Below are 20,505 nucleotides of genomic sequence, written 5' to 3'. Positions count from 1 at the left end.
AGCCTCTCTGTAATTTGGAGCTTTCTGGGTTTTCTGGGTTTCCAATTCTACTTCCACAAAGACATACAAAGAGGCAATAAACATCCAGATACAGCAGACCTAGTGGGTCCATCTACTCAACAATGAGCACCCAGATGAAAAACTGACAAAGAGGACATGCAAAATCAGTGCAGCTGTCACGATCAAACTCCGGAACTCAGTGCTGCAAAGCCATACTGCTAACCACTGAACTTCTGTGCCCCCATATTCTATTTATATTTTGTTGTTTTATATCAATTTCCATTAATGCTACATTAATGTGTGATTCACATTCAGACTTGTTACCTAGAAACAAAAACAGGTCTTACACGAGATTGTGTCAACATTAATAAATTAAATATTCATCTTTTGCCACTTATTTAAATGCATAATGTAATGAATGCCTTCATTGAACCAGTCTCCGTTTGTTACTGAGATCTTTATGTATTGTCTGTCCACTGTTGATAAACATCAAATGCCAGTGCAGATGACAGTAGAAGTCTATCAAGAGATGTAAGATTTCAAGTAAAAGATAGTGATGGGCGAATTTGCGGCGATTTGCGAATTTCCCGCGAAATTGACGAAACGGCGAAAAATTTGCAAAAAGACGCCCGGTTTTTTTGACGCCGGGCGAATTTTCACGGGCGTTTCGCAAATTTATTCATGGGTGTTTCGCAAATTTATTCGCTGGCGGCAAATCGCGCAAATTTGCCCATCACTAGTAACAGATGATTAACTGGAATATGCTTTTGTTGTATTATCGATAGCTAGACAATATATGCATTAATAACGTGATATGTAAGAAAAGAGAAAAATGCTCTATGTACAGGAAACAAACATAAAAATACATTTGCAAATATAGTCTCAATAAAAAAATAATAATTTTATACATAGCTATCTAGTCAGATTTCTTCCTCACCTGTAGAGTGCAATTAACCCCATTTATATCTGTATCACTGACCATTGGTTTCAGCTCAGGGAAATTGAGAGGTCTCAAATAGGAAAAATCATTATTTTCTGATGGAGAAAAACAGGCTTTGTAACATTGCCCTTGAGGATCTGAGGGCTCCATTCTAACCTCCATGAACTTCAACGTACCATCTGTGTTTAAATGAAGAGTTGGCCGGCACTGTTCAGTATAGGATTTGGGCTGTGGGCCTCCAAGGCAGCAGGAGCACATTGTAGAACTTAACTCCTTTCTTACATATCTAGCAAGTAATATAATGAACGTAACCAAGGAAACTAAACTAACAGCAACCAATGATATAATCAAATACAAGGTCATCTCTGGTTTGTTATTCGAAATAACAAAACTTTGAGACTTGGGTCTCTCTGAAAAAACGGTGTCCTCAAGTATAATATACATGATAACAGTAGTCAATAAAGCAGGTTCCCCATGATCCTTCACCACAATGACAAGCCTTTGATCAATTTGATCAATTTCCTGTAATCCACGGACAGTTCGGATTTCTCCATGGGAAGAAGATATTTGAAACAGGGATGGATCTGTACCATTTACTATATGATATGATAGCCATGCATTGTGTCCTGAGTCCAAATCCACTGCAGATACTTTAGTAACCAAAAATCCAGCTGGAGCTGATGTGGGGATTTTCTGTTGAAGACTGACCTGTCTGGAGTGCTCTGGATACAATATCACAGGAGCATTATCATTTTGATCTAATATGAAAATGAAAACGGTTATGTTGGAAGACAGCTTTGGAGATCCAGAATCTTCAACCTTCACTGTAACTTGTAAAACCTGGATTTGTTCATAGTCAAAAGAACCTTGTGCATAGATATTACCACTCTTAGAGTTGATATTTATTAAAGAAAGGATAGAAAAAGCATCAGTCTTCTGTTCAACAACAGAGTAAGTGAGGACTGAATTTAATCCATCATCCGGATCAACTGCTGATACTGTACATAGAAAACTTCCAGGGTCATTGTTCTCTCTTATAAAGGCATTTGCATGTGGCTGAGAAAATGCTGGCAGATTATCATTTATGTCTGATATATTTAAAAGGATAGACATTGTTGTGCTCAATGGAGGAGAACCTAAGTCTGTTGCAATAAGGTCAAAAATATATTGTGCAACTTTCTCTCTATCAAGAACTCCATCTGTTACTATTGTATAACGACTGTTAAAGGGTTTTATTTTAAATGGGAGGTTTGGTGAAATCTCCAGAGATACCTCTCCGTTTTTACCAGAGTCTTTATCTCTTACACTTAAGAAACCGACTGCAGTTCCCAAAGCTGCATTTTCGGGTACTGCATTCAACAGGGAGGTTACTGTTATTTCTGGTACATTATCATTAACATCTTCTATTTCTATTAGGATGAGACAATGACTTTCATGTTCAGGAATTCCTTTGTCCTTTACCCTGACTGATATTTCATAAAAAACCTCTTCTTCAAAATCTATCACACCGTTAACTGAAATCTCTCCAGTCAGTTGGTTTAGTGTAAATAATTGTTTCACAGAATCCAATGTATCATAGTCAAATAAGTATTCAATTTCTCCATTAAGTCCTTCATCCTGATCAGTTGCGTTCAGTTTTAAAATAATGGTATTTTGTGGTGTATTTTCTTTTAAGACAACTTTGTATGTGGAATGATCAAAAACGGGTGCATTGTCATTGCTGTCTAGAACAATTACAGTTATCTGAGATGTACCTGATCTAGGTGGATTGCCACCATCAAAAGCAGTAATTGTCAGTTTATGATATTCCTTTTCTTCTCTGTCTAAATTATTTTCTATAATTAATTCTGGAACCAGTTTCCCATCTTTTCGAGTGTTTACTGATAAAGAGAAATATGGGTTTGGAGTCAGTGTGTATTTGGAAACACCATTAATGCCTATGTCTGGATCTTGAGCACTCTCCAAACGAAATCGGGTGCCTGGATTTGCCATTGCTTCGGAAATAGTAATTAACTGATCACTTCTCAAAAACAATGGCGAATTATCATTTATGTCAACAATTTCAATTTCCAAACTGAAAAGCTCCAGTGGGTTTTCAATAATTATTTCTAAAGGTAATAAACATCTCGTACTAGATCCACACAAGGTTTCTCGGTCCATCTTTTCATTAACAGTCAAGTCTCCATTTCTGTGATTCAGTGCAAAATATTTTACACTTTCATCTGTGCCCAGTCTCATTCTGCGTTTAGGAACATCTGCAGAATTCAATACAAGATCCTGTGCTACATTTGCTATAAAAGTTCCTATTCCTGATTCTTCAGTAACTGAATAACGAAGCTGCCCAGAGACCCAGCCCAAGCTACAAAGAAAAGGAACAATGACTACTTGCCATTTCCAATGCTTTGTTGGGTTGTGGATGTCCATAACGTGAATCCTTTTCTTGAATCAGCATGTGGTGAAAATCATACCAGATGAGAAGTGAGCCAGTTATTTGTATTTAAAGCCATCAAAACAATAACAGCCATATTAAAAATTAGAGCCATCCACAAGGTATTTCATCTGAGTCATACAGAGGGTTTTTCTCGGAACAGCAGCAATGCCTTCTGTGTGACTGGAGAGAAGGGAGGAAACTCCTGAGAAGGGGAGGAGAATGACTGGATGACATGAGCAGATCTGCTGTAGCAAAATATCTGTCTGGTTGACCATTCTGCCCTCTTCTGGCTATTTATATTAATTCCAATTACAAATGAAACTTCCAAGAAAATATTGTTTTAAAAAATATTTTTATCCCCTTAGCATACATTTTTTGAGTATTGTACATTTATTAAAGCATTAATATAACAGTTTGAGTAATAAGTAGGAGAAAATACAAAAGAACATTTAAAATACAAGAATACATGTTTAAAAAAAATGCTACCACGTTTCATATTAAAGTGATACTGACACTAAAAATTTTCTTTTCAAAATATTAATCTACATTAAATGTTATATATAGATCATGTTGATTATTTTTTTGCTGATAGTTCTGCTTTTGTAAGTAATTATTACTTGAATTTTTGCCAACCTGACTGTTTTGCCAACCTGAGGATCCCTTCTCAGTCTTAGAGATTCTAATGCTAATGGACTCCTGCTGCACAAATATGGCAGCGCCCTCATAGAGGAACAGGGGGTAAGAAAAGTAATGTAAAAGCATCAGGCAAATTTCTTTATTGCAAAATTATAAATAGCATTCAAAGATAATGTTATGATGTATATAAAAAAAGGTTATTTTCTGGTGTCAGTATCTTTTTAAAAATGGTCCATGAAAATACAAACATCTACCATACTTGTGAAGATGTATCAGTACACACACTGGATCAAAATAGAAATGATCTGTCCAGGGTTTCTTATATTTTGGAGATATTTTATTGTCTATATCTACCTTTTAAAATCTTAAAACACAATTAATTCTCTAATAAACAAACAATATGACCTGTCAAAGGTCATAGCAGCACATCTACAGTATGACAAGCATCACCTTTCACACTGGGATTGCTAGGCTGCCAATGCCTTTGGCGTTATCAGTGCACTGGACTTGCTCAAAAGTTTCAGATACATTATTGCAACTTCTGAAGAAGCCTTTCACATTTTTTAGACTATATTTGCAAAAATGTTGAGAAATTTGGAAAATATATTCTCTTCTATATTCATTCTTTAAACCAATTATAAAACAAATCTCTGTAGGGAAGTGCAAAATGGATACTGAGGTGCAGTACCCTTGTTTAATTATAATAAAGTGCCAAGTGCAACACACTTTGGCAAATCTATCAAGGCTCAAATAGTAAATTCGAAATTGAATTTTCAAGTTTCAAAATTCCCACATTCTAATTTTAATCCCCGTATTTGAATGTAAATTTGAATGGATTTATCACATCTTGACCATGGAAACAGTCCTAATTCGACTATTCGCCACCTAAAACCTGCCGAGTTCATGTACATGTCAATGTCAGAGGTCCATTGAGCCATTTGAAGATGTTAATAGCATTCATGATATTCAAGCTTTTTTTTTTTTATAAAAGTGCAATATGCTGTAGACCCTTCAGGTAGATTAGACCAAGGATGATAAATCAGCTAACCTAAAAAATTGCCTACTCACCAAACTTTAAAAGTAAGTGCAAATTCAAGCAAATTCAAGTCCAGGGTGTCTTCAAGTATTCAGGCAATAATTATGAAAGGAATATAATATATATAATAAAAAAAAAAAAACGTATTTATTTAAAAATAAGGTGCCCCACAACTGGAAATGTAGAATTGTATACAATTAAAACAGGAAAATTGCCACTGCACCTAATCCTTGCCTTATTAAGAAGCCTTCGCTATCATCTATCATCAGCTTCCAAACAAAGTGGTGCAAACTTTTTTCGCACTAATTTTTGAAACATGTATTTCAAACTTATATAACTTAATGTTATTATTACTGTAGATGAGGATTAGTCACACTAAATCCCGATTTGTAATTTTTTTTTCAAGTCACATATTCATGGTAACTGTTGGGGTACTGTACGTCTTGTGATGTGATTAGGACAAAGTACGCTGCTTTAAAACGCACTGTAATTTACTGTACATTTTGGTAATGTCTCATGAAGCTGTTTGGGGACATAAAATGCCACGTATAATGAGCCCCAAACCCTGACATGAAACAACCCCTGAAAAAAAAAATTGCAATGGTCAGACAAGAGTGTGTACCAGTGCTTGTCAAAGAATGTCAACAAATGTTATGAAATTTGTATCATGTTCATCATATAATCTTACATAAGTATCTTTAAGTATTGGGACCAAAAACATACCTTGTATCCTAGAAAAATGTTGCAAAATCATTGTGGCTTGACCAAAATACTACAGGAAATTATATTCAACCAACAAATGACATTTGATATTTGAAATTTGAGATGACTGAAAGGATCCCACATTCAGAGGGAGCATAACAGATAACCACAAATAGCAAGTCATGTCATGCCATTTGAAAGCTCATAATTATTTCACACAAGAGTCACTAACCTAGCATCATAAATGCCAAGCTACAACTTAACATTTCGAAAAACCAGTGATGTCCTTGCATTTTAAAGACAAATCAGGAGGAACTGGTGCTAAAATACCACTTTCCCAATAAGCAAAATGTGTTACTGGGTCATGTTGCTATATGTTGTTCAAGGATACTAAATTAATATTTGCTCCATTTACTGTATGTTTATACCAAAGATTATAGAACATACCAGAAAAAAAGTTAATCATCTTACACATCATCAAATATCTACCAAAATTAATATTGAATCAAGCTTCCCAATCTTATCGCTTTAAGAGAGGTTACACATAGAACAGATGGACCACAAAACATTGCTACAAATGTCACAGGATCCCACACAATATGGCAACTTATAGCCATGGGTTTATCCTATTTATTCTTTACCTGACAGCAGTTTGTGTACCGTATTCCCATGGTACCACTGACTTTCTGATAAAGGGAACAAAAACATATTGTAGCAGGATAAAACTCTATTCCAGACAACACCTTTGCCAATTGTTCTTCATTGAAATGTACCACTGAAAAATATGCCAAATTGTCAAAATAAAAAATGAGCTATGGGAGTAGAACGAGATTAATAATAGGAATTCCTTTGCAGATAGTGCCCTGTCTAAAATCAAACCAAATTTACAGTAGTACAAGGCAGCAAGTATAACCACTGCACCACTGTGCTGCATAGCCCTAGAGTAATATACAAAATAACTATATATATATATTACTTTGTAAGTTGAGTAGTTTCACCAATTCAAACAAATTTCAAAATATTTAACATTGAACATATACCCCTCAAGTACATATACCCCTCAAGTACTTTTTATTTATGAAGTGACATGAAAATACCTATTAACATGTACAGAAGCTCTATAAACAAATGTACCAGGGCCATTTTGTTTTTTCAAAGAAGAGGCATCCCAGTCAGGTTAGAGGTTTCAGTCACACTATCAATTACAAAAACAAATTGCATTCTTGTATGAGGTTGGGGAATGTGCACTCATCAAAGTACGTGTTTATGTTTGGAATTATTCATATAACACAATAAATAACATATTTAGGACACACTACCATACCTTGTGGCCCCATTCAATCATTTGTGTATTATTGCTTTTGGATACTAAAAGATAACAAAGGATATTTTGATATTTGAAATTTGAGCAGACTTTGAGAGGATCCTACATTCAGAGGGCACACGAGAGATAACCACATAATGTTGCAAAATCAGTGTGGCTTGACCAACATCCTACAGGAAATTATATTCAACCAACAAATCACATTTGATATTTGGAATTTGAGAAGACTGAAAGGATCCCACATTCAGAGGGAGCATAACAGATAACCACAAATAACAACTCATGACATGTCATTTGAAAGCTCATAATCATTCATCACTAAACAAGCACCATAAATGCCAAGCTACAACTCAACATTTCTAAAAACTAGAAATTTCCTTGCATTTTAAAAGACAATAAGGAAGAACTGTTGAAATTGCTAATAAAAACTGTACAAAAACATTTGCCCAATTGCCCTGTCATGTTACTTTGTGTTGTTCATGGATATTAAATAAAAATTTGCTCAATTTATGTTTATACCAGAGACCTATTATAGAACATATTCGTGAAAAATTAAACACCATTAAACATCTACTGCAATTAGTATTAGATCATATCAAGCTTCCTAATATTACCTTTTTAAGAGAGGTCACACAGAGTGAATATATGCCCACTATCAATAGATGCAACACTTCATAAAGAATCAACATAAAATAATTACAATTAGGATGTTTTGATATGGTACAGATATCTTATCATGCATATGTTTGGAATTATTACTAAAGTACAGTTAATAATGTATTTAGGGCACCCTACCATATCTACTGCCCCCCTTACTTTTGGATGCAGAAAAAAAATCTGTCATGAACGTTCAAATCCAAAACATCTCCTTTACTTTGTTTAGCTATCAGGCCCTCTTTACAGCACACGTTACCATATTATTCATATATTGCACTCTGCCTCGTGGTCAGCATTGTCATTTGCATGCATGCTACAGCATTTGCAGAAATCATGTACAAAAAGCAAATACAAAAATTATAAGATAAAAACAAGCTATACAAATTCTATATTTAATCAGATTGCTTCCTCACCTGCAAAGTGCCAGTAAGCCCATTATTATTAGAGATTTGTCCATCTGACTCATTGACCATAGTTTGCAGCTGAGGAAAATGAAGTGGTCTCAAATAGGAAAATTCATTTATTTCTGATGGAGAAAAACAGGTTTTGTAACATTGCCCTTGAGGATCTGAGGGCTCCATCCTCACTTCCATGAACTTCAATGTACCATCTGTGTTCAAGTGAAGAGTTGGCCGGCACTGTTCACTGTAGTAGCTCAACTGTGGTCTTCCAAGGCAGCAAGAACACATTGTAGAGTTTGACTCTTTTTTTAGGCATCGAGCAAGTAATATAATAAAAGTAATAAATGATACTAAACTAACAGCAACTAAGGAAATAATCAAATAAAGGGTCATCTCTGACTTGTTGCCAGACTGTGTAACAAAACTTTTAGATTGAGGGCCCTCCTCAAAAATGCTCTCTTCAAGTGATATGGATATGGTCACAGTGGTTGATAAAGGCTGATCCCCATGATCCTTTACTGAAACAACAAGCTTTTGTTCAGTTAAATCTATTTCTTGTAATTCCCGGACAGTTCGTATTTCTCCATTGGAAGCAGATATTTGAAAAAGAGATGGATCTGTTCCTTCTATTATATGATAGGATAGCCATGCATTGTGTCCTGAGTCTAAATCCACTGCTGAAACTTTGGTGACCAAAAATCCAGGAGAGGCATATTTTGGAATTTTTTGTTGGAAATTAACCTGTTTTGAGTGCTCTGGATACAAAACTACAGGGGCATTATCATTTTGGTCTAAAATGAAAATGAAAACAGTTACGTTTGAAGATAGTCGTGGAGATCCAGAATCTTCAGCTTTCAAAGTAATTTGTAAAACCTGGATTTGTTCATAATCAAATGAACCTTGTGCATAGATATTTCCATTGCTAGAGTCGATATATACAAAGGAAAGAACTGAAGAATCATCAGTCTTTTTTTCAACTATAGAGTAAGTCAGGACTAAATTTAACCCATCGTCTGGATCTTCTGCAGATACTGTACATAGAAAACTTCCAGGGTTATTATTCTCATGTATGAAAGCAATGAAGTGTGATTGAGAAAATGCTGGTGGATTATCATTAATATCTGAAATATTTAATATGATAGCCATTGTTGTACGCAGTGGAGGAGAACCTAAGTCTGTGGCAGTCAGATCAATAAAATATTGTGTGGTTGCTTCTCTATCAAGAACTCCATCTGTTACTATTGCATAATGATCATCAAAAGATTTTACTTTAAATGGGAGGTTTGGAGTCATTTCAAGATGAACCACACCATTTTTACCAGAGTCTTTATCTCTTACACTAAGGAAACCGACTGCCATTCCCAAGGCTGCATTTTCAGGTACTGCATTCAACAGGGAGGTTAATGTTATTTCTGGTACATTATCATTAACATCTTCTACTTCTATTAGGATGAGGCAGCGACTTTCAAGTTCAGGATTTCCTTTGTCTTTTGCCCTAACTGATATTTCATAAAAATCTTCTTCTTCAAAATCAATAACTCCATTAACTGAAATTTCTCCACTCTGTTGGTTTAGTGTAAATAATTCTTTCACAGAATCTAGAGTATGGTAGTCAAAGACGTATTCAACTTCTCCATTAAGCCCTTCATCCCGATCGGTGGCATTCAATTTCAGAATAACAGTATTTTGTGGTGTACTTTCTGATAGGATAAGCTTGTAAGTTGAATGAGCAAAAACGGGTGCATTGTCATTGCTATCTAGAACAATTACAGTTATCTGTGATGTACCTGATCTAGTAGGAATTCCACCATCAAAAGCAGTAATTGTGAGTTTATGAGATTCTTTATCTTCTCTATCTAATATTTTTTCTATAATTAACTCTGGAATAAGTTTCCCATCTTTCCGAGTCTTTGTAGTCAAAGAGAAAAAGGGGTTTGAACTGAGGGTATATTTGGAAACACCATTCCTGCTTATGTCTGGATCATGGGCACTCTCTATAGGAAATCGTGTGCCAGGATTTGCTAAGGCTTCTGAAATTGTTATCTTTTGATCACTCGTAGAAAAACTTGGGGAATTATCATTTATATCTAAAATTTCAACCCGCAATCTGAAAAGCTCCAGAGGATTATCCAGTATTACTTCTAGAGGTAATTTACAACTTGTGCCTGATCCACACAGCGTGTCTCTGTCGATCTTTTTATTAACAGTCAATTCTCCATTTTTGTGGTTTAATGCAAAATATTTTATGCCTCCTTCTGAACCCAATCTCATTCGGCGTTTAAGAACATCAGCAACGTTAATAACAAGATCCTCTGCTACATTTGCTATAAATGTCCCTGGTTCTGACTCTTCAGCAAGAGAATATTGCAGCTGCCCAGAGACCCAACCCAAGCTACAAAGGAAAGCTAAAACAATTACTTGCCATTTCCAAGACTTTAGTGGGTGTTGGATGTCCATAATGTTAATCCTTTTCTCACAGCAGCACGTGGTGTTAAAATTTTTATCATCCCAACGAAGAAGGTAACCAATTGCTTGTAAATAAAACCAGAATACAAGCAGCCATATTAAAAATTGCAGGCATCCAAAAGGCTTTGTGTTAGAAAAGCAGATATGCCTTCGTTGAGACTGGAGAGATGGGAGGAAACTGCTGAGAGGGGAGGAGTATGAATGGGTGACATGAGCAGATCCACTGTGGTAGCAAAATAACTGACTAGTAGACTGCTCTGCCCTCTTCTGGTCACTATTATGAATTAAAATTACCATCTGAAAGTCAATTTTTATAAAAATATTACTTTCAATTGATCTTTTACAGAACAATAATAAAAATGTTAACAGAAACCCGACGCTTTTATTGTTTTGAAGTATGATTTTATAAGGAATATCATCTTCAAATGACTACAAAATATAGTGAAATACTAGTAAATGTAAATATGCATTTTATTAAATATTTTCTTCTTGAATTCTAATTGCAATTTCTTCCTGATTTTGAGTATTAAACACAAATTTTCATCCCAGCTGTGTACAATTCCATATTAATACATTTAATATTGAATGATAATGCTAAGAAATTTAGCAATAGAGACACATTATTAGTTCACACTATAGTGTAGGTTCTTGTACAAATTTGTGGCAAATTATGATGATAGATGCATTTTGAGGTTGCTGCTGTACCACATAGGGAAGAATAATGATGATTCAGGGAAGCTTAGCCTCTCAAAAATTAGAGGAACTGCTATATATTGATTTGTAATTATGTTCTTCAGTGGCAATCTTTTATTTGGTAGACTTGCTAGTAATGTAACCAGAGCCTTATGTGCCTCGGTGCAAAATATGTACAGACCACCCCCCCACAATGCACTACCCCCATCCACCACATGTCACACCTCTTCTTAATACCGTTGATGACCTTTTGAAGTCAACCTTGAGGAGAAGGCCCTGGTTAAATTCCACCACTGTGCCTCCCTAAACAAAAATGTCATTCTCATACACCAGCTAGAAATTATGAGGCTCTAGCCATAAGTCTGTGGAATCATGTGCATTATTTAGTCAAATGCTTAAAATGTGTCACTATAAATCATCCAAAAGAATGATGAACCTACAAGCAAATTTATCAAACTGTTAGATTAGAGCTCACCACAGAAAAATTCTGTTCTATTCATTTCAATGGGAATAGAACTTTCACAAATAAATAAATACGCTTCTAAAAATTCCATAATAATAAATAGACTGTGGGTATTATTTTCTGTTGTGAGCACTAATCTCACATTTTGATAAATCTGCCCGCTAGTGTTCATGCCTGGTTAAAAAATAAGCCAATACTAGGTGCTGTTGGATCTACCAGCGACTACATGGGTGGAGGGTGATTTTTGTGTTTGGGGAGGCTATTTAATTTTAATTTTGTGCACAATCATATCCCTAATAGCTAACAAAATTAATATTGTTAAGCATAATGCCAAGGAAATTATTTGTCCCTGACTAATGGCAAGATGTGTATGAGTAGTGCTTATTCCTGCATATCATACTGCTGAATTAAAAACAAGGTGATGAAAGGAGGTTCTACACAGGTAATCTATCTACCAAATAAGGGTCCCTGTTTCATTTCTTCTCCAATTTAAAAAAACACTAAATGCATTTGGCTATCTAAGGATATTGAGAGGTACAGTTGAACAATAGCTTGGGGCTGCATGATGGACCCTGGTAGCAGCTGAAATAGTGGGTTTGGGTAGAATCCAGTGCACACTAATGGTAATGGGTAATAGCATCCCCACCACTGAAGAATATGTGATCAGTTTGCATTTCTAACACATTATTCAACAAAAGTACTGGATACTGGCCCCACAAGCACAGGATGAGTTCTGACACCCAAAGCACATGATATAGTGAGAGACATTGGCAGTGGTGGACTGGGACACCAGGGGCCCACCCAAAAACCTTAGACCAGGGCCCACCATAAAACCTTACACCAGGGGCCACTCTCAGTACTATTATTCTTCATCCCCTCAATCAATTTCTATTCTCCTAGTCTGTTATTTTTTTACATACTATAATCAATTATTCCATCTATTTAGCCTCTTTGTTCTTATAGAAATAGGGAATGGCCATGAAATAGGCCAAAAGTTTAGTAGCATGAGGGCCCACTGACACCTGGGCCCACCGGGAGTTTTCCTGGTATCTCGGTGGGCCAGTCCGACACTGGACATTGGGTATAGGTATCATGAGGACATACGTTATGAAGCAGTGGCTTTGGGTGCACACACAGAAGACTGCAGATATGAGGCTGTTTCTTGGCCTGCACTTATATACAGCCCAGTGTGGCAGTAACTATAAAACAGTAGCAGCTGTAGCACAGATGAGTTTTCTAAGGATGGACCCCCTATTCTTCTCTCTTATTAGCCTTTTCCCTTGTGTATTTGCTCTATAACTAATTTCTATCCTGTCTCTACTATTTGACATCTCCTTTTTTTTATTCTGCTTTCAATCATCACCTAAGCATTCCAGGTTTTTTTTCCACCCCTTCCTTTTTTTTCTTGTTTCTGCTTATGTACCCAATCTATTTTCCCTCCTATCCACTTGTATTTTCTGTTTCGGCTAACCTTGCATTTTGCTGAACCCCCTTTATTTCTGTGATCTAACTTAATTTGTCTTCAGTTATACAGTATATGTGCCTTAGAATTTTCTTAAGAAGAAGCTTTTGAGGAAGTGGCCGGTAGCCACGAAACGCGTAAAATGTGCAGCCTACAATATGTTCTGGGCAAGCCTTTACAATTTTCATTGATTCTTCAATAAATTTCTATTTGTTAATGGACGAATAATCGGCTCCTTTGGTGCTCCATTTGTCTCATGCTCTAAAGAGAAAAAAAGTACCTGGGTGCTGGTCTTCTCACACATAACCAGGAGACTTCTAAATATTCATAGGGCACAGAGGGATTGAAATGGAAGACAGATATCAGGGACTTCAGCTTTGTCCCTTCAAGGTGTAAGTCCCGGTCCTGCTACTAGGGGATTGACTAGGCTGGAGGAAGGTTCACATTTCCTTATTTAGCCGAGCCAATCACCTTGCAGCTTAACCAAAACTTAGAACTTTTCGCTAGCGTTCGGCATTTTCGCTACTGCGCAAATTCACTAACGAACGCTGGCGTAGTTTCGCTAGTGTTACTTCGCAACCTTACGCCAGGCGAATTTTCGCTAGCGACGAAACTACGCAAATTCACTAACTTGCGCAGTGTAGCGAACGCTACCTTTTACGCTAGACTTCCTTCGCCACCTCAGACCTGGCGAAGCGCAATAGAGTAGATAGGGATTGTTTCAAAAAAAGTCAAAATTTTTTCTAAGTCCCAAAAAACGCTGGCGTGTTTTCTACATGACGGGTGATAGGCTGAAAAAGATCGAAAAATTTTTGGGGCTCCCCTTCCTCCCCCCTACATTTCCTGACTCATGGCAATGTTTATTGGCTGATTTGAAGGTTTTCTAGGCATTTGTAGTGCAGATACGTATTCCTCCATTGAAATTTGAATTTCGCGCCGTATGCAAATTAGCCTTCGCTAGCGCAACTTCGTTTTATATAGCGAAACAACGCTAGCGCAACTTCGCAAACTTACGCTACCCCTGTGCGCAACTTCGCATTTTAGTGAATTTGCGGAGCGCTGGCGAAAATTCGCCTGGCGAAGTGCGGCAAAGAGCGGCGAAGTTGCGCCTGACGCAACTTAGATTCTTAGTGAATTTGCCCCTCGGAGTCACATTTATCAAGGGTTGAATTTCGAATTAAACTCCCCTAAACTCCCATAAATGAAAAATTTGACTAATCAAAATTTATTAATAAAATCTAATTTTTAAAACTTGAACGTATTTAAACAACCTGAAAATTCTAATTGAATTTCGATTCAAGTTTTTTTTCTCAGAAAAAAACTTGAATATTAGGAAGGCTACAAACATCTCCAAATCGATCCCTGGAACTCTCCCATTGACTTAAACAGAAATTCAGCAGGTTTTAGGTGGCGAATAGTTGAATTTGAATTCTTAAAGAGTAAGATAAATCTTGAAAATCAAATTCAAATTTTTTTAAAAACTCGAATTGAATTTGGATAACTCCAAAGTCCAATTTGACAGTTTTGACCATAAAAAAAACTCCAAAATGCAAACTCGAATTTTCAATTTGACCTTTGATAAATCTGCCGCTTACTGTACCAAATGATTCTATAAGAACACTTACAAACAGAGATTTCAGGGAAAATCCTTTTTATTATTTCCCAAATGTAAGGATTACCAGAATGACCGTAAGTTTCAGGTATTCACAACTGTGTGTCAATGGGCATGGCAATGAAAACAACAACCACAAGACCTTTGTTTTGTGGTGCAGTAAAAAAGGTTTTTGTTCAGTCCTTAATAGCACATAAAATTAAAACTATTTGTTTAAAGTTTACTTATTATATAGATGTATAGTCATGAATTCTACATTTCTATATCTGACATGTTATTATTATTATTATTATATTATTATTATTATGACATAATGGCAGATATGCAAACACATTTCTGAATGTTAAAGTCTGGTGGAACCATGAGGTCCTTCATCACTTAAAAGAGTTTAGCAAAAATTAAGGTTGCTAACCACAATAGGGAGAAGTGTGGGAGCAAATGACACACTTCTTTCATCAGACATGACAATGTCAAACTGTAGATTTAATTCCATATTTAATCTATATTTCACATCATTTTTTTTGGTCCCTTCCCTTATACACATACACTCAAGCACACATACCCATAAGCAGGGTAATATTAATCAGGAGACAAATCACCTGTCTGTATTAATCGAAAATGGAATAAACCTATGCTGATATGGTAAGAACACATACGTTTCATACAGATTGTACCCTGGTTAGAATCAAAGCCAGTTAAAAGGGAGTCTAGTTTGATTCATTAGCATTGCTAACGAATTCACCAATGTGGCACCCTAAATACAAAAACAGTAAACTATACATTTTCACATTTGTTCATGTAGCTGGTCAGTGCTTGTCAGTAGTTGCTGGGATTTGTTTTTTATAATATCTCCTGTATTACTGAAACTCCATACCCAAATAAATCATTTGTAAACTGAGGAAAATGTATAGTAAAAGGCAGATAAAATCATCAATAAAATATATAATATTTCTTAATAAATCAAACATGTTCAAACATGGAAATGTAATCAGTTTTCTATCTCACCTGTAGAGCACCATTTGTATCAGAAACACATCCCCCTGCATCACTGACCATGGTTGTTAGCGGAGGAAAGTGTAGAGGTTTCAAATAGGAAAAATCATTATTTTCTGATGGAGAAAAACATGCTTTGTAACACTGCCCTTGCGGATCTGAGGGCTCCATTCTAACTTCCATGAACTTTAAAGTACCATCTGAATTTATGTGAAGAGTTGGTCGGCATGGTTGGGTATAGTAGTTAGACTCAGGTTTTCCAAAGCAACACATAGCAGAGCTTGTCTCTCTTTTTAGGCATTTAGCAAGTAATATGATAAAAGTAATCAACGAAACAAAACTAATAGCAACCAAGGAAATGATCAAATACAGAGTCATCTCTGGTTTGTTATTATTAGCAACAAAATTGTGGAATTTAGGGCTCTCCTGAAAAATACTGTCCTCAAGAGTTATGTATATGGTGAGAGTTGTTGATAAAGCTGGCTCTCCATGATCCGTAACAGATATGACAAGGCTTTGATCAACTTGATCAGTTCCCTGTATTCCGCGGACAGTTCGAATTTCCCCATTGTAATCAGTTATTTGAAACAGAGCTGGCTCTGTACTATCTTCTATTTGATAGGATAGCCAAGCATTGTGTCCTGAGTCTATATCCACTGCAGATACTTTGGTGACCAAATAACCAGGGGAAGCAGATTTTGGAACTTTTTGTTGGGGAATGCCTTGCTGTGAGTACTCTGGAAACAACACTAAAGGGGCATTATCATTTTTATCCAAAATGAAAATAAAGACTGTAATGTTGGAAGACAATCTTGGAGATCCAGAATCTTCAGCTTTTACAGTAATTTGTAAAACTTGGATTTGTTCATGATCGAAAGAACCCTGTGCATAGATACTTCCACTGTTAGAGTTGATGTGTATAAAAGAAAGAACTGAAGAAGCATCAGTCTTTCTTTCAACTATAGAATAAGTTATGACTGAATTAGACCCATCATCTGGATCAGCTGCAGAAACGGTACACAGAAAACTTCCAGGCTGATTATTCTCTCTTATAAAGGCATTTAAATGGGACTGAGCAAATACTGGTGCATTATCATTGATGTCTGAAATATTTAATATGATGGCCATTTTAGTATGCAAAGGAGGAGAACCTAAGTCTGTGGCAATCAGGTCAAGAATGTATTGTGCCACTTTCTCTCTATCAAGAACTCCATCAGTTACTATTGAATATCGATTGTTAAATGACTTTACTTTAAAAGGGAGATTTGGGGAAATCTCTAGATTCACCTCCTTGTTCTTACCTGAGTCTTTATCACTTACACTTAGGAAAGCGACTGCAGTTCCCAAGGCTGCATTTTCTGGAACTGCATTTAGCAGGGAGGTTAATGTTATTTCTGGAGCATTATCGTTTTTATCTTCTATTTCAATTAATAGCAGACAATGACTTTCTAATCCAGGGTGTCCTTTGTCTTTGGCTCTGATAGATATTTCATAAAAATCTGCTTCTTCAAAATCTATAATACCATTTATTGAAATTTCTCCTGTTATTTGATTCAGGTTAAATAACTGTTTTATAGAATTCAATGTATGGTAATCAAAGAAGTATTCAATTTCCCCATTAAGTCCTTCATCCGGATCAGTTGCATTCATCTTCAAAATGACAGTATTTTTTGATGTATTTTCTAGTAAGATTAGTTTGTACGTTGAATGATCAAATACTGGTGCATTGTCATTGATGTCTAGTATAATTACAGTTATCTGTGATGTACCCGATCTTGGTGGAATGCCACCATCTAAAGCAGTTATTGTCAGTTTATGGTATTCCTTTTCTTCTCTATCCAAAGCCTTATCTATAAGTAATGCTGGAATTGGTTTCCCATCCTTTCGAGTCTTTAGTGACAAAGAGAAATATGGGTTTGGACTTAATGTATATTTAGAAACCGTATTCGAGCTTATGTCTGGATCCTGTGCACTCTCCAAAGGAAACTGTGTTCCTGGACTTGCTAATGCTTCTGAGATTTGTATTATTTGATCATTTGTTGAGAATTTTGGAGAATTGTCATTAATATCAAGAATCTCAATTTCAAAACTGAAAAGCTCCAGTGGATTTTCAATAACTATTTCTAGAGGTAATATACAGCTTGTGCCAGATCCACACAAGGTTTCTCTGTCAATCTTTTCTTTAACAGTCAAGTCTCCATTTCCCTGGTTTAGTGCAAAATATTTTCTGCTTCCTTCTGAACCCAGTCGCATTCTGCGTTCAGAAATATCTGCAGCATTTAATACAAGATCTCGTGCTACATTTGCTATAAATGTCCCTGGTTTTGATTCTTCAGTAACTGAATAATGAAGCTGCCCAGAGACCCAGCCCAAGCTACAAAGAAAATGAAAAATGACTACTTGCCATGTCCAAGGCTTTATTAGGTTGCGGATGTCCATAACGTGCCTCATTCCCTTAAAGTAACATGTGCTGAAACTCTTATCATCCCAATGAAAAAGTAAACCAGGTTCTTCGATTAATTTCAGAAAAAGCCATATTTGAATACAAATCATCCACAAGGTGTTGATCGGAACAGCAGCTATGCCTTTGTGTGACTGGAGAGATGGGAGGCGGTTGTTGAGTTGAGGGGGGGAATAAGAAAGGCATATTCTGACTGTTTGACTGCTCTGCCCTCTTCTGGCCAGTAAAGTGAATTTCAAATAACAACTTGAATTTTAAAGAAAACAACTTGAATTTTAAAGAAAATATTGCTGTAAAAATAAGCATTATTACTTTGTCTCCATTTCGACAGAAAATAATTTTATGCCAATTTTGAACCTGAATATTCATACTGTAGGCAGGATATGTGGCATCAATTGCAAAAATATTGTCAAGTCACTAAACACTTGTAACATATTTACAAATAGAAATATTTATATTAAGAAACATTTTACAGTACTTAAAAAAAGTTAATGTTTAAAAAAACACATGAACATTTGTTACCATGGATTACATTTCATAGCGTTTTTTTTAATATCTGCCGTAAAAATGCAACTTTCAAGGAGTATGGGGGATAATTAATGATTTGCTCTTGTTAACCACTTCCCATTGTGGCAAATGAGAAAAGGCTCTTCTGTGGCTTATAGCACTACCATCAAGTCACTGCCATAGGGCAGAATAGGAAGTAGCTATGAGTGGGGAAGGTCATTTTTATCAGCACATTTTCCTTGAGAAAAATTACACAAAAACGCTTGAGTGCCTAGTCAATGAAGTACATGCCAATCAAGTGTGTCATGTACAAATAGTCAACTGGGGAATGTGGAAATGGCACTATATAATTGGCAGATAAAAAGGGTAAAAAAAAAATGTTTCCTTTTTAGATATATTTTGTAAAATAAAAAACAGGCACTGAATTCAATGTACATTTTGTACGTATGGTAGACTTAAAAGAAATATCAAACTTATATCATAAAATTCAGATAAGATTAAGAAAGCTAATATTGACTTCACAACATTGCAGATTCCTCCATAGTAGGAGTTTTCCCTTCCACTCATCTCCCAGCGCTACTGAATGGCATTAGGAGATAAACAAACTCGACAAATATGTGCATTTATTTATAAATATACACACATGCACACCATATATGTAAATAAATGTATAATCATATACAAGTTAGTTATACAAAATTTATCTTTGGACTACTTCATCCTCCTGTTTAGGGATGGACGAATTTGACCCGTTTCGTTTCAAAAAAATTTGCCGCTGGCGAAATGTCGCCGACGTCCATTAAAGCCTATGGGCATCAAAAAAATGTTGTCGTGCGGCGAAATTTTTTTGCACGCGTCTTTTTGTTTTGACACTCAACACCATACAAGTCTATGGGCGTCATTTTTTTGGCGAAACAAGATGTAGAAATTCGCCCATACCTACTCCTGTTTATTGGGACAGAAGGCAGTGGATTTTACAGTAAATAGCACTGCTTCCATTATAGCTGTGAGGTCCTTTCCCTGCACAGCACTGTTCATAGTGTTGCCAAAGTTTTGGAGACCTATCTCTCTTAAATAAACTTGGGACTAAATATTATTTTTACCAGTGGCGTTGGTGAAATACAAGCCTAGTTGCAGAATATGTCATGGCTTTATGTAAGAATGACTGGGTGGGTACCCCTGATTGTTGTGCATGACCAATGTCTCATAAAAAGAAACTGGGTATTGCCAAAAGTCTTGAGTACCTGAGTACACAGATGAGTCGGCTTTATGCTGATTCCATGCATACATAACATATTTAATTAAAAAAATAAAAGTTGTTCAAATCCCTTATCCTAAAACTACAACATACAATAGAGATTGTTATCCCCTTTCATAAAACCTTGAATATAATGGTCTCCCATCTAAATTTCAAACACTTTATAGAGCCTGGCTCCAGTTTCTATAGAGTATCTTTTGTGCAAAAAAAAGTCAATGTTGTATCCTGGATGGTGTTGCTTTGTAGAAGAATGTTAAGTCCAATCTCTGCAATCTTCTTATAATAATGTAGTATAGGATCTGGCCTAGATTTGGGTCCTAGAAGATTGTGAATGATGGTGCACTTGTTTTCAAGGGGGATGTCAAGAAAGAATATTGCTGCCAAGAACTACATCACTGAGGCTGTGGTGTGCCATACTCTTGTATGAAAAGAAATGTATACTCCTTCCCTGGATAGCCCAGGA

The 20,505-nt window shown here is 36.0% G+C and overlaps 1 protein-coding gene and 3 pseudogenes across 7 annotated transcripts in view; all 4 read right to left on the bottom strand.

The window, feature by feature from the left end:
- LOC108713301 (protocadherin gamma-C5) overlaps positions 1-20,505 on the bottom strand; it is a 159,982-nt gene that overhangs the window by 72,552 nt on the left and 66,925 nt on the right. The window lies entirely within an intron of this gene.
- On the bottom strand, positions 973-3,705 carry LOC108713298 (annotated as a pseudogene).
- LOC108713297 lies at positions 8,146-10,919 on the bottom strand (annotated as a pseudogene).
- On the bottom strand, positions 15,894-18,556 carry LOC108712504 (annotated as a pseudogene).

This window comes from Xenopus laevis, chromosome 3S (genome assembly GCF_017654675.1).
Source record: "Xenopus laevis strain J_2021 chromosome 3S, Xenopus_laevis_v10.1, whole genome shotgun sequence".
NCBI lineage: Eukaryota > Metazoa > Chordata > Amphibia > Anura > Pipidae > Xenopus > Xenopus laevis.
Note: the sequence above shows the minus strand (reverse complement) of the source record. Positions and strands in the feature narration are given on the sequence as shown.